We start from the raw sequence: 14,187 nt of genomic DNA on the forward strand, positions 1-14,187 counted from the left end.
CCCCCCCTAGCCTTAATTCCTAGCTGTCAGTATGCCTGTATCAGTTTTTGACAAACCGCATAGTCTTCCTTTGTATTTCATTCAGTTTGCAGGTTAAGTCTGTCTGCACTGGATCCCATACGTTTGCTGAATAATCAAGGTGCGATTGAAGAGCATGGTGGGCCAGGAAAAGGAACCGGTTCCTCAACCCTGAATGATACTCAGACGACATTGGTTTACTCTAGAGAGAGCTCTACCCTCACCAAACCAAACTAAAATTAAGGTTGAATCATTGAGTGATTAACTTTATGCTTTGGTAAAACCAAAAGTCTGAGGTTCGACCAATGCAATTTTTTTCTTCCCCATCGTTTCTTTACAGCGAAGTTGACAACCAAGCATTTCCAAAGGAGACATTTTCAATTACTAAATACAATAAATGAAGAATAAAAATATGGCCACCTCAGTAATTTATAATCTTTCTCTCCTCTTCAAGAGGATTCATTCATTGCAGTCTATGAGTCATTTAAGCCAAAAATACATACGAATTTAAGAATAACTAATTACTAGAGATACGTGAAAATCGCACTTTCATTTTTATTTTATCGCACTTTCAAGAACAGTTTATCGCATTTTGTAGCGTCAATTTTTTTATTTTCATAATGAGGTAGATGACGATGAAATGTTGTGAAACACAATTATATGAAAAAAAACAGAATATTTCAAATAATTATGTTGTAGAACAAAAATAAATTAAGGAATAGGACGTATGGTGGCGGAGGTGTAGCTAGCCCGCGCCCACTTGTAGTTCGCCGCCACGTAGAGTCCCAGCCAACTAGCAGTCGCTCACATGCTTTAAGCGGTGAGTCTCGGCGGAGCATTTAAACTGCGCTCGGCACAAAATGTACGAATTTTGCCGTCGAAAAGGCAAATTTGCGTAAAAATATCATAAAAGTCCAGTCATCGCATTTTTTTCGCATTTATTTGCGCACATCGCATCTATATCGCATTTGCGATTTTCACGCAGCTCTACTAATTACCCATATTAATGCACACTTCATTTCACCGGCATTTTATACCCAGCTATTTTACAAGCTCGTACGTCCCTATTACTGTAAGTATTTTCCACCAATCAGTGGCGTAACTATGAGGGGGGGATGAGGGAATGTATCCCCCCCCCCAAAGCCTCAGAGAAATCAAAAAAATATTTTAAAATCTTGTCTGGATTTGATGTATAATAACTGTAACTGCTTAAAGTTGAATTTTACATGCCAAAATGATATTAAATGCATATTCAGGCATGTTATTTTTCAAAAATTTTCCTGACCTTCCTGTTTCCTAGCTAGCCCCCACTAATCCGTCTCATCCCCCTCCAAAACTCGATCATCTTCCCCCCCCCCCCCAAACCCCTCTCATCCCCCCAAAGCATATTCCTAGTTACGCCACTGCCATCAATGGGACTTAAACCTGAGCCCCCTTTTGGTAAGCCAATTAGCCATTCAAATCGTAATCCATTAGATAAAGGTAATGTATTTCAAAACCGATAAAATTACTGTTAAAAGTTAGGGCGGTCTACTTTTTGGCCTGAAAAATCAGAAGTTCGAGGATCGATTCCAGTTCCGTGCGATTTTTTTTCTAGGTAGGAGATCTTTTTCTAGATGCATACGTGTATGCGCAAGGCCGTATTACGATGAAAAGAGGTAAAAGGCTATTCCATTTATGAGGCCCTTTGAGCCAAACGCCTTGATCTTAACCAATACATTTTTGTTCATTAGTCATATGCGTATACGATAGCGTAACTAGTAATTTGCTTTGGGAGGGATGAGGGGGTTTAGTGGAGGTTAACCCTCCGGGAAACGGGAAGTTAAGGAAATGTTAAAAAAAAAAACGCCTAAAAATGCATTTTATATCATTTTGGCACTTAAAATTTAGCTCTTAGCAGATTCAGTTATTATACATCATATCCAGACAAGATTTTTAAATATTTTTTTTGCTTTCTCTGAGGCTTTGAGGGGGGAAACTACCATCATTCACCCCCCCCCCCCAAGTTACGCCACTTTGCGTAGTATCTCTCTTTGTTTTCGGTTCAGTGTTTTTTAAAGTGCATTTTTAATTTTACTTACAATTTGAAAGTAGCCCCTTTTGATCTGGGATGAAGCTTAGTTTGCCAACAAGAAAATCCGGCCCTGTGTGAGGGTTAATAACTGTTTCTTCCTAGCGAAGTAGGCAACTGAAAATAAGCATTTCCGCGTAAGGAGAAATTGTTCTCATCGCTTTGAATTACAATACAAGGAGAGAATAAAAATATGACAGCGTTAGCGGAGTTTAATTTCCGTCTCATAACCGAGTATGCATTCATTATAAGGGTGCGTGCATGTTCCTCTTCTCTTCCTAAGCCTTTGTTTCGCTTGGGCCGCAGGGAATCTCGCTTTGAAGAAGGCATTGCATTCCCTCCCAATCTCAGAGAAAGTCTTCCTCCTTCGAGTCTGCTAACAATGAACGCAGGAGAAATTTGATAAAGTGCAACTGTTTCGTCTTAAGGTTATACCTTTGTTCTTTATTCCACACGAGTGTTCTGAATGCATATTGGCGGGAACACGTAACGGAGCTCTCAGCGAACATTAGCGTTTCCGTGTAGAAGTCCCTGGTTGAAATCCTACCGACACAGAGTGATTTCAACGAGTGCTAAAATGCATGTGCTGATAATGCGTTCTGCAACAAAAACTTAACTGCTTGAAGCAGGGGCGTAGCTAGGAATTACGGCTGGGGGGGGGGGTTCAGGTGCAACTAATACCAGGGTGTGTGGGGGTATGGAATACCCACCAGGATAAGCGGTAGGTGCGAGATTAATAAATTGCGAAATTATAAGATAAATGGTTCAAAATGGTGAATTTACGGCTTTCTGAGGGATAATTTATTATGAATAAAAACTTTTGGGCTATGTCGCCGCGTCAATTTTTGGGTGGCCCCAACGTTTCCCGACCGATGCTGGTCGCTTTTTTAAGGGATTATGAAGAGTTTAAAATCTTTTATATAGGTACCTGACACAGATGTCCGTTTCCGCTCCCAGAAAGCTCAAGCCCGACTTTTTAAATGTTTAGTATTAAAAAAAAAATAATTTCAGTTTTAAAAGATTTTTTTAGAAATTCTAATACATATTTTCTATTATTTCAAAATTATATTTTTAGCATTTTTTTATTTTTTGCGAAGTTATTTCTTGAAATGCGATCCTGAAATTTTAACTCGGCCTTCAGAACACACAACTGTTTAAAAAAATAATTTTGAAATTTAAAATAGTGACATTTTTTAATACAACATAATTGAAGAAATATTTTCATGGGTCCAATGTGTCGGCACCGGGAGCGTCTAAGCTTTAAAACCAGGGATGGCAATAAAAACTAAACGAAACTCTAAACCAGTAAAATTTCAATAGTTTCGTTTTTGGGAGCGAAATGTAGAAACGAAACGAAATGGATCTAAACCCACAGAGTTAAACTCAGGGCCGAAACGAAATCGGAGTCAAAACTACTTCGGGTCGAAGCTTAACTAACACTCTGGGACGAAACGAAACACAGATACATAATGTTTCGCACAGGAGGGACCCCGTGCTTCACCATCGAACAGTTTAGTTTCGACCCACACACCGAGTACGAAGTGTGGTTGAATGAAGTAGAGGTTCGGCCTATCGCCATTAGATGCAAGAGGCACACATATTTTTACCGCTAACAGGAGAACGGTGAACGCAAACTGGCCATTCGATTCTTAAGCTCGATGTTTTAACCTCTCTACACGTATGTCAAACGTAATGGGTCGAAACAATTCCCTCTAATCCCCCTCCACTCAACTTCTGCGATCGAAACGTAACTATGAGCAGCGGAGTTTCGATTAATTTAGTTTCGTTCCCGGGAGTAAAGTTTCGTCCCGGGTCGAAACTAAACTCCTTGGTGATTTTTATTTCGTGCGGGAACGAAGCTAAACCTAGGCCTCGTATTTTGGTTTCCCTCCAGGTCGAAACGAAACATTTTCGTTTCGTTTCACTTGCCATCCTTGATTAAAACAATTAGCCCGTCAGTGGCGTAGCCAGGATTTTCGTTCGGGGGGGGGGGGGGGGAGGAGGAGGTCCAAAACCAGAGGGGGAAAATTTTTGAAAAACCGGGCTCTAAGTAATGGGTTTTCAACTAATTTTAACACTTTTCATAATCGAAAAAACTTAATTTGTTAAAGAAACATTTTGTAAATTCCTGAATTTTCAATATTTTGTATTCTTTTATGAGGGAAAATAATTGTGTTTATATTTTGGGGCAGTCCGGACCCCGCAGACCCCCCTGTCTACGCCACTGTAGCCCGTCAAGACCAAAAACGACTTCCTACCGGTTAAGTGGGAGTGATGCACCCTCTTCAGTGACAAAGCAGCACGCATGGTGATATAATGCATTTCTTCCTGTCTCCTTTAAGACTGCACGATGAAGATGGGGTAGGTACTCCCCACTGAGAAAGCGAAGTTTGCTTGTATTGTATTCGCTCTCAAGGTCTCGGAAGTCTAACGAGGAAGGCAAGCGGTGATGTCTGAATTGACACCGCGGGGGTTGGGAAGAGATGTTGCTGAATTCGCGAGGATAGGAAAGAAAGTCGACATCGATTGATGTACTTACTTGCACACAGAAATACACGAGCAAATTGCGTGGGGAGAAAGCTGAAGACGGGCGCACAGGCTCATGGGAAGAGGCTGACAAGTGACGCGCGAGTGACAGAATTTCCCCTCGAGTTTGCCACACGCGTGCTTCGAAAAGGAGAAACATATATAAACCTCTCTCGTGTCGTACGAATTCCTGTTGATCGCGCAAACAAACGCGAATCGAGGTGCGATCGACTCGATGCCCATGACGAAATCTTCGTGTGAACGTTGCCTCGCGATTGTGAAGTTCACTTTCACGCGCATCAGTCCGTGAAACTGGTTTTTTTCGTCGGGAAAAATTACACCTCAGGACCGAGTTTTTCAATTACCGTAGGTCTCCGAACAGCAGCCGTCAGAAAAGAGCCGATTTGTGGAAGTCAGGAGACCAGTGGCGTAGCGAGGGGGGAGGTCCGGAGGTTACGGAACCCCCCCGCCCCCCCCCCCCTCCTCCGAAATATAAAAACACAATTACTTTCCTTCATAAAAGGAAACAAAATATTGAAAAATCGTGAATTTACAAAATATTACTTTGATAAATGACGTTTTTTCGACTATGAAAATTGTTAAAATTTGTTCAAAACCCTTTACTTAGTACCCTATTTTTCACAAACTGTCCCCCCAGGTTTTGGACCCCCCCGAACGGAAATCCTGGTTACGCCACTGCAGGAGACAGGGTTTTTCACGAAGACAACGTACCTGAGCACAAAGGCATCTCTCTTAGCCAGTTTTTGGCTAATAATAGATAAATAAAATACAATGAAATAAGCTTCAGAAAACGTGCTTTTTCCAAAACCAGAATAAAACGAACTGAAAAGTACAAAATCCGCTTTTCATCACTCCGAAAATAAAGCGTGGGCGTTGATTAAGTTTACAAAGGCCTGTTTTCACGGTACATTAACTCGTACGGGTTAACGTCTAAATGTATGAATGCGAGAATGAACGCCAAAATGCACCGTGTAACCACCCAACTCGTGCAAATGCATGCTCAGAAAATAGAACCTGTTCTAATTTGGTTCATGCATTCGTGTATGCTCCGTTCCGGTCCACAAAAATCATTCATGCAAACAGACATTAACTCGTACGTGTTAAGGTATCGTGTAAACAGGCCTTAAGAAACTAGTGAAGAAGAACCTAATAGGCGAGTTAAGGACTGAAAATCAAGTTTTATTCTCCGAGTGATGGAAAGGTTATTTTTCCTTTGTCTGCATTTTATACTGTTTTTTTTGCATTAGGGATAAGAGCAATGCATTTTATAGGAACTAATTTTAATAGGATTATGACTTTTTTAACCCCATGTTCCTGTGCTATAAATTGATGAACATTTGTTCAAAATTAAATAAAAAAGACATCATTTCTATTTAGTTTTTGAAAAAGGTCACTACCAATCCAAAAAAAAACTATTTTTTACCATAATACACGTATAAGGTGAAAAAATCATTTTGTATCAGTTTTTTTATTCAAATTACAATCTAAATTATAATGATGCAATTTTATAACACTTATGTTGTAACAGACGTCTGTCCAGTGGCGTAGCGAAGGGGGGAGGTCCAGGGGGTCCGGACCAACCCCCCCCCCCCTCGCACCGAAATATGAAACACAATTACTTTCCCTCATGAAACAGAACAAAGAGAACAAAATATTGAAAAATCATGAATTTACAAGAGATTTCTTTGACAAATGAAGTTTTTTCGATTATAAAAAGCGTTAAAAGTAGTATAAACCCTCTACATAGTACCCTATTTTTCAAACATTTCTACCCCCCCCTGGTTTCGGACCCCCGCTCCGAACCCAATTCATGGCTACCCCACTGGATCTGACCAACAGTAAAAGATGAATCTATAAGTTTTGAGTGGCGAGGTTCTTTTTTCAGGTATAAGAATAAATGACAAAAGAGCTAGTATTATAAGTATATTAGTAGTATTAGTATAATGTATCATAGGGTGTCCAATGGACTATATACTTTAAAATAATATATCATAGGGTGTCCCATGGAAAACATGGGACACCCTATGATACATTATTTTGAAGTATATAATTTTTTTATAAAGTTATAATATTTTGGAAAACTTTTTCATTTATTTGTGGGAAACACTTTTCCATCCTTGGTTTCCATCCATAAGCTTCCCAAATGTGAAATAGAATTCGATTCTTCACTCTAGACAGTTAATGGGCCAATTAACTTTCTCAAGAACATCTTCTAAGCCCATTTTTCTCGTTTCTGTAACAATTTTTCGTAAATTCAGTGCTTTGCAAAGCTCCCACAGGAGAAGCGTCCAAAACTTTTTAATTCCCCTTGTTATCATCAACTATTGAGATCCGAAAGCTTGAGATATGTAAATTAACATTGGAAGCCTTAATCGTGAGAAATAATCCGAAATTTCACCTCTATTAGGCTTCAGGCACGTTGCCCACTCTTCACAATAGAATGGTGGAATTGTCTCTAATGAATATTCTGTTTCCTCCCCAATAAACGCTGTAATTTCGGGATGACTGCGCATCGGGCTCTTCATCTTCGCCGAAAAGGATTTGTTCCAAGCGAAACTTGCTCACGCCCATGCTCACACCTGTATCTTCTTGTCGACAAGGTGATAACAATGAACCATGGGCGATGTCTGGGAAGGTGGGCGGAATTCATTATCATCGAGATGATATGCAGTTCAACGAACCTGGCCGAATGAACGCCTAAACCGCTTTTGTAGTAAGGTTAATGGGTAGGACCACACGAGTGTTTCGGAGAAAACTTTTAATTTAATTTTACGTAAATTGTGGTTCCAAACTTTAAAGTCCGAATTATAGGACATATTGGTGATAATTTAACAGTAGGGGGCCCTTATTATAGTGCGGGATTCCAGTACACGTATGCGAAGACAGCGTTCATAAATAAAATAAAATTAAAACACAGTCGTTTCCTTCACTTTCGATCATTTCAATTCACCAATCGGTAAACGTTGATTTTAAAAGGCGTAACACATTCTGAAACAGAAGAAAGGAGATATATTGAACTGTTTATTAGTAGTAATACCTTCTCACGTAAACATTATTGCTAGTTTCAAGGTTTGTGGCCCTTCAATGTTAGCAGGGATAGTGCATTTGGAACTAGTAGAGAAAGTATTTTGGTTAATCACTTTAAATTAGTATTACTGTACGAAATTTGAGTAATTACTATGTACCAAGTACGTAAAATTTTCTCTATTTAGAAACATGCAGTGAGAGCTAAGGCCGGAGTTGTCATGCGATCTCGTGGTTAATCTCTTTATAATGAACTGGAAATCCTTACATTCCCATCAATGCACATACTCAATTGTGCCATTTTTGTTAAAAATAACCCTGAGTCCTTTCCACAAAATAATTCTATCCATAATCACGCCACCAGAATGATTAATGACGTACCTACACCTGAAAGGCAACCCCTTCTCTCTCTTCCATACAGCCACCCTATCCTCCTTATTCAAAATCTGTAACAAATTACCACATAATATCAATTGTCATCCACCTGTGCCATAAAAGAATGCTCGGAAGAAGTATTTACTGACCAACAACTACTACATCCTGATAGACTTTAGGCTTTCGGATGGACTTTGCTTTCTGAGTCATATTTTTCCATTTGCTACTGCAATTTGTAACTATTAGATAAATCTTAATATTTTTATTATCATTTTTTACGACTGTCATTGCCACCAGTAAATGTAATTTCTAAGATCTAATTAACATAATTATAAAACAATTGTATTTTGTTCATCATTTCGATTCCTATGGTGCAGAACTTAAGCATCATCTAGTCCAAGAACGGCCTGGATTAATGAACCGTTTTGGCCTTATCATGAGGATATATTGATCAAATGAAATTCGGTCTTCATCAACGACTTCTCGGTTACATAAAATAGTTGGAGGATTGCTAGAATGTGGTCGAAATAGCGGAGGGCTGCTTTCTCTATTGCTGTCCAAGTTGCAATCATCGGTTGACTACTAAACTCGTTGGCATTTATCGTGGTATTTCCTAAGACGATGCTTCCTCGAGCAACACACAACTCTCCTGTGCTAATAGTTACGCCAATTTCCGTGACCAATTAGATTTCTACCGAACAGAACGGGAAAATCATTTGACGAGTTCTTCCTATCCTCAATTACAAAAAAAGTCAACCGTTCTTTTTTCTTAAGTAAAAATATTTCGCGATAAAACTACTCTGGGGCGGTCTGGCCAGATCGGCTGGTCGGCAATCACCCCAAGCTTAGGGGGCCCCGACCCCCACAACGCTCGCGTGTATTGTGATGCGTATATGAAAAGTGTAATAAAAAAGATTCAGATTACGTGAACCAAAGTTTTTTTGCTATTATAAAATTATATTTTGTCATTAGTTGCTTTATTTAAAACATACTCAGTATAAAAAGATCATATCAAAAAATAAGGGAGTCAGTAGATAAAATAGAAACTAATGTTTTTTAGAAAGAGTATTTCGACAAGGTTTTTTTAGTTTTTCATTATCTGTGTATTTTCAAGGAAAAAATCACTAAATATATAATCGTACCGTATTACATATTGAACTTTAATAAGCTGTGAAGTTCTCACTTTACATAGTATTTTTTCAGTAAGTCAGAAAATCATTTCAATCAGAACGATTTTCTACGCGGCGAAGAGCAGTGCGGAGTTGCATATTTTAGGGATTTCGTAAGGTGCTAGGAATTATTTCTTTTCTTTGAGAAGTCAGAGACTAATTTCAATTTCAGAATTGTTTTCTAGGATTAAGGAATTTCCACTGCAAATATTTCCCGCTAATGCTACCTAGGAAATTCTACTAATTTCATAATTAGGGCGACCAGATGGTAATAGATGAAAAAGAGGACAGCACTGTGTGAAAAACGAGGACAAAAGAGGAAAAAGTATTATTGTTGAAAAATGATGACAATTTCATTTTTAAGAATAATAAAAAAATTATTATCTCTATGCGAGACTCAAGATAAAGGTGGGTGGTGAAAAACTTGAGCAGGTTGAGCAATTCAACTATTTAGGCAGTACGTTAGAGGAAAACGGATACAGTAGTAAGGACATAAGGATGAGAATCGCATTAGCGAAGGAGGCATTCATGAACAGGAAGGAGCTTCTTAGAGGATCGTTGTGTAAGAGTTTAAAGAAAAGGTTAGTGAAGAGTTTGATCTGGAGTGTAGCTCTCTACGGTGCGGAAACGTGGACTCTGAGGAAAGAAGACGAGAGAAGATTGGAGGCGTTCGAGATGTGGGTATGGAGAAGAATGGAGAGGGTGAAATGGACGGAGAGGAAAAGGAACGACGAAGTGCTGGATATGGTTGGCGAGGAGAGAAAGATTTTGGATGAGATACGCAGGAGACAGAAGGTTTGGATGGAGTTAGTGCTTAGCGGTGAGGGGATGTTGAAAATGGTGTTGGAGGGTAGAATGGTGGGGAAACGAGGGAGGGGAAGGAAAAGAATAGGATTTTTAGATAGATTGAAAGAGAGTAGGCCTTACAGTGAATTAAAGAAGGCAGTGCTGGAAGGAAAGGGAGGCTCCCAGATTACCTCTTTAGTACTCCATGGAAACCTACCTTAATCGGTAGAATACTATAATAATAATGCTTTAATATATTTTCCAATGGATCCATTTTTAAGCAATGTTGGCATTTTTAACTGAAAACTAAAAAATTACATACAATAATATGTTTCAAATTGTAATTGATCATTGTGAGCCCCTTTACTGAGGCAATGTTTAATTTTTTCTATCATCAGTTCCACTGACAATGAGATAAATAAGACAAAGTATAATATCAATATCAGACACTTTGTTGCTTCCTCAAAATATTTATATAAATTTCTATTTTATGACCGGTTTCGGCTGTTACACCATTATCAAATACAGAAAATATAAATAATTAATAAATACAGAAACTTTAATAATAGTGTAACAGCCGAAACCGGTCATAAAATAGAACTTATGATAAATATTTTATGGAAGTAATAAAGTGTCTGTTATTGATAATATGGAGCCCTTCCACCACGAACAAGCTTTGAGTTTCGATTTAAAGACAAAGTATCCTTTCTGCATTTGTATAGTGACCTGGTATGCTGAAGAAATATTTGGAACTTTTGAGAAGTTCTGAATTGCTATCAATATATTCACTATATATGTATTCATAATTACCAGAGAGGATGACGTTTTCCGATTCATAAAAAATCCGCCTATTCATAATATATTATCATTTTCATAGTTCGCGCGAAAAATGCTCATGTGGACTCCTGCTGGGGAAAAAGCGAACTACATCTTTCCCAAAGCGCAGCGCTCTCATCGCCGGAAAAATGAACTAAATTGATGACAAGCTAGTTTGGAGGGAATCTCGAGTCGCCCAGCAGCTGAAGCATGAGAGCGTAAGTCCGCAGACTCGCGTGGCCTCAATAACAGAAGAAAAAAAGAACAACTTCGTGCGCTCGAGTGAGGAAGGAAGAAAGAGAAAGTGTACAGTGATGGTGCGAATGGGTTTCAGGGAGTGTGGCCCGAGATACACGGAGCCGTGTGCGAGATTGGGATGGGGAATTTGAAGCCGTGGGCAATGGCATATTGCACATACACAGAACAGCGGGCGAATGAATTAAAAACAGTACATTCCAATCTATTGGGAGACATTGCGACCGGTTGACTTAGCCACAAAAGAAATGGCTGTCCCAATTATCCGAAGCATTACGTAAACATATATTTACGCTATAATTTAGTTTAAGATAATAACGAAAATAAAAATAATAAAAAATATGAATAATGATCCAAGAAGAATAATCCGGGTATCAGAATATTACGTATGGATGTATAATATCCTAATTTTACGAATGTAATTTTGTGAATCGAATAAGTTAAATAGTACGAATACGTTATGAAACAAATACGTTAAATAATATGCATGCAAATTATTACATTTTGTTTGAACATTATAACATTTGTTCTTAACCGCTGTTTTTATCATCGTGACTTGTAATGGAAGGCTGATAAAAAATATTTAATAGCCTTATATTACGTTAGTAAATTCAATCCGTAAATTATATTCGTAAAATTATATATTCATCTATAGTATTTCGATACCTGGATTATTTTTTTGAAAAATATACATTTTTTATGATTTTTATTTTCGTTATTATGTTAAACTATATTTAAGAATTATTTTATTCATTTACTGATCTTTTTGCCAGTTTGTGAGGCTGCCCCAATAATCTGGTTGCCTAAATAACCTGACTATAATGTACTTACAACAATTACTTACTTCTAGCAATTAGGCCATCACTGGACTCCTTAGAAGCAAAGTACCTTCCACGCACCTGTTCTCTAAAATTTGTAGTCAAAATAACCATAATATAATGTACTAATAACATGTTACACTTCGATCAATGGACTCCTTACGAGATAGGCATCTCCCACACATTTGTTCTCCAAAATTTGGTGGTTCAAATAGTAATAATATAACGTAATTATAATAAGTTACACTTCGGATAAGATACTTGTTATAACATCCATTATTTTTTTCCAGCAACTGGTCCATCACTGGACTCGTTAAGAGCTAAGCATCTCAGACAAATCTTTTCTCAAAAATTTGGTAATCAAAATAACCAGAATATAGTGTGCTGACTACAAGTCACATTTCGGATAAGGCAACTGTAATAACGTCCATTATTTTCCCTAGTGATTGGGCCATCACTGGACTCCCTTCCGAGCAAAGACACTCACACACATATGTTCTATAATATTTGGTGGTCTAAATATTCAACAATATTATGTACTTATAACGAGTTACATTTCGGATTAGGCTTTTGCGATTACAATCATTACTTTTTCCAGTAATTGGGGCATTTCTGGACACCTTAGGAACAAATCATCACCCACACATCTGTTCCCTTTGAACCGCGTGCATTCGGAACTTGACCCACAAATGGACAAAGGTCGGCACTGGTCGCCAAGAAATTTTTGCCGAATCGGTGCGCGAAACTGGTTCCACCTGGACGCATCGTGCTATTTTCGAACATTCCGTCGCCATCCCACCATCAACACGTTCAATTGCCGCTGATTTACGAGCTGCGAAACTGCGATCTGCGAAGCCTCTCTTTTTTTTCGCCTCGTGTTGCTAAAAAAACCGCGATATTTCCCGCGCTACCACGTCCAATGCCTCGCAGATCGAAGAGTTTCGTAACAATATTCCTCTATAGTATTCCCTTCGGGCTCTACACCAGGTTAAGGCAGTCGTATTGGCCGAAGATTCCAAAAACGACTTATTTTCCATTAAGGCGAGTTATTGTCTCGAAGAACGATTTTACACTGAACTGACTTCATCGTTTGACCTTATAACCAAGCATAGAGGAGGCCCAATTCCATCCCATGGAAGCTTATTTTTTTGCCACTTTGGTCGCATTTTAATCGGTTTTCAAAAATGTCTTCAGCGCGGTGATGAGTTTAATGCGATCCACATTTTCCAATATTTTGTATCATAATGCCTCATTAACTTCAAGTTGAATTTCTCTTATGGGCATACCCAGCGAGGGGCAGGGAGGGACAGTTGCCCTCCCTAGAAGCAAAAATCGCAAATTTCTAAGGAAAATAATATTTTTTCAAACAATAATTTTAAAAAGTAATAAGTGCTGTTACAATTGCCTAAAAATGTTGGTTTCATTCACCTTTTCCATGCTTAAATGTTACCTATAACTTGAACAACAATGGCCTGCCTCCACCCCCCCTATTTTTGATCCTGGGTACGCCCTTGGCGCTGTAGAGGTATTAGGAAATAATGCTGTCAATAACAATGTACCAATCAAATTTCACAAAATTTCCCAATGTTGGTGTTCCGTTACTTATTTTGAATTTTTAGTTGAAAATATATTGAATTTTTCATTTTTTTTATTACTTACAAGAATCACCGAGGATCGAGATTGTCGCATTGCAAATGTTACTTATTCTCGTGGATTGGACGTGGAATGACCCGTGTCGGCCCATATCACGACAGTCGTATTCAAATATCTTGCGGCCTAATACTTTTGGGTATAGATTCCTTTTTAAAAGACCGGAGATATCTCACGTGAATGCATTCCTAGTGGATCCCAGTTGGCTTTGAAAATCGACGTCGATCTGTCTCTTCCATAGCCAAAAATGTCAGGCCTGCGTTCAACCCCGAAGATAACCCTATCGATAATTTCATACCTCGTCCCATTTAAAATTACACCTTGAACAAGATTGAAACTGAAACTGAAAAAGTTCCAGATCGGGAATAGATATGGAATCGAATTTCCTAATTTGAAACATATGCACAAAGAAGTATTATTTTTCACATCACTTCCATTAGGAAGCCGAATTACCAACGATGGACCCAATGAATAAATACTCATTACAATAGCGTAGGCGAAGAGGGCTTTCTACAAAGAAAAGAATCTTCTTGCAGCTGAGAATACAAGCATAGTGGTAAAGAAACAATGCTTGAGATGCTACATATGGACAGAGAGGAGAAAAGAGTTTCCTTACCCAGGAAGCCGAATTATCAAAGATGGTCGAAGCCAGAAACAA

At 38.5% G+C, this 14,187-nt stretch overlaps 1 protein-coding gene across 1 annotated transcript in view; it reads right to left on the reverse strand.

Annotated features, from left to right (window-relative positions):
- LOC124169536 (serine/arginine repetitive matrix protein 2-like) overlaps positions 1-14,187 on the reverse strand; it is a 276,958-nt gene that overhangs the window by 5,441 nt on the left and 257,330 nt on the right. The window lies entirely within an intron of this gene.

Source organism: Ischnura elegans, chromosome 12 (assembly GCF_921293095.1).
Source record: "Ischnura elegans chromosome 12, ioIscEleg1.1, whole genome shotgun sequence".
Lineage (NCBI taxonomy): Eukaryota > Metazoa > Arthropoda > Insecta > Odonata > Coenagrionidae > Ischnura > Ischnura elegans.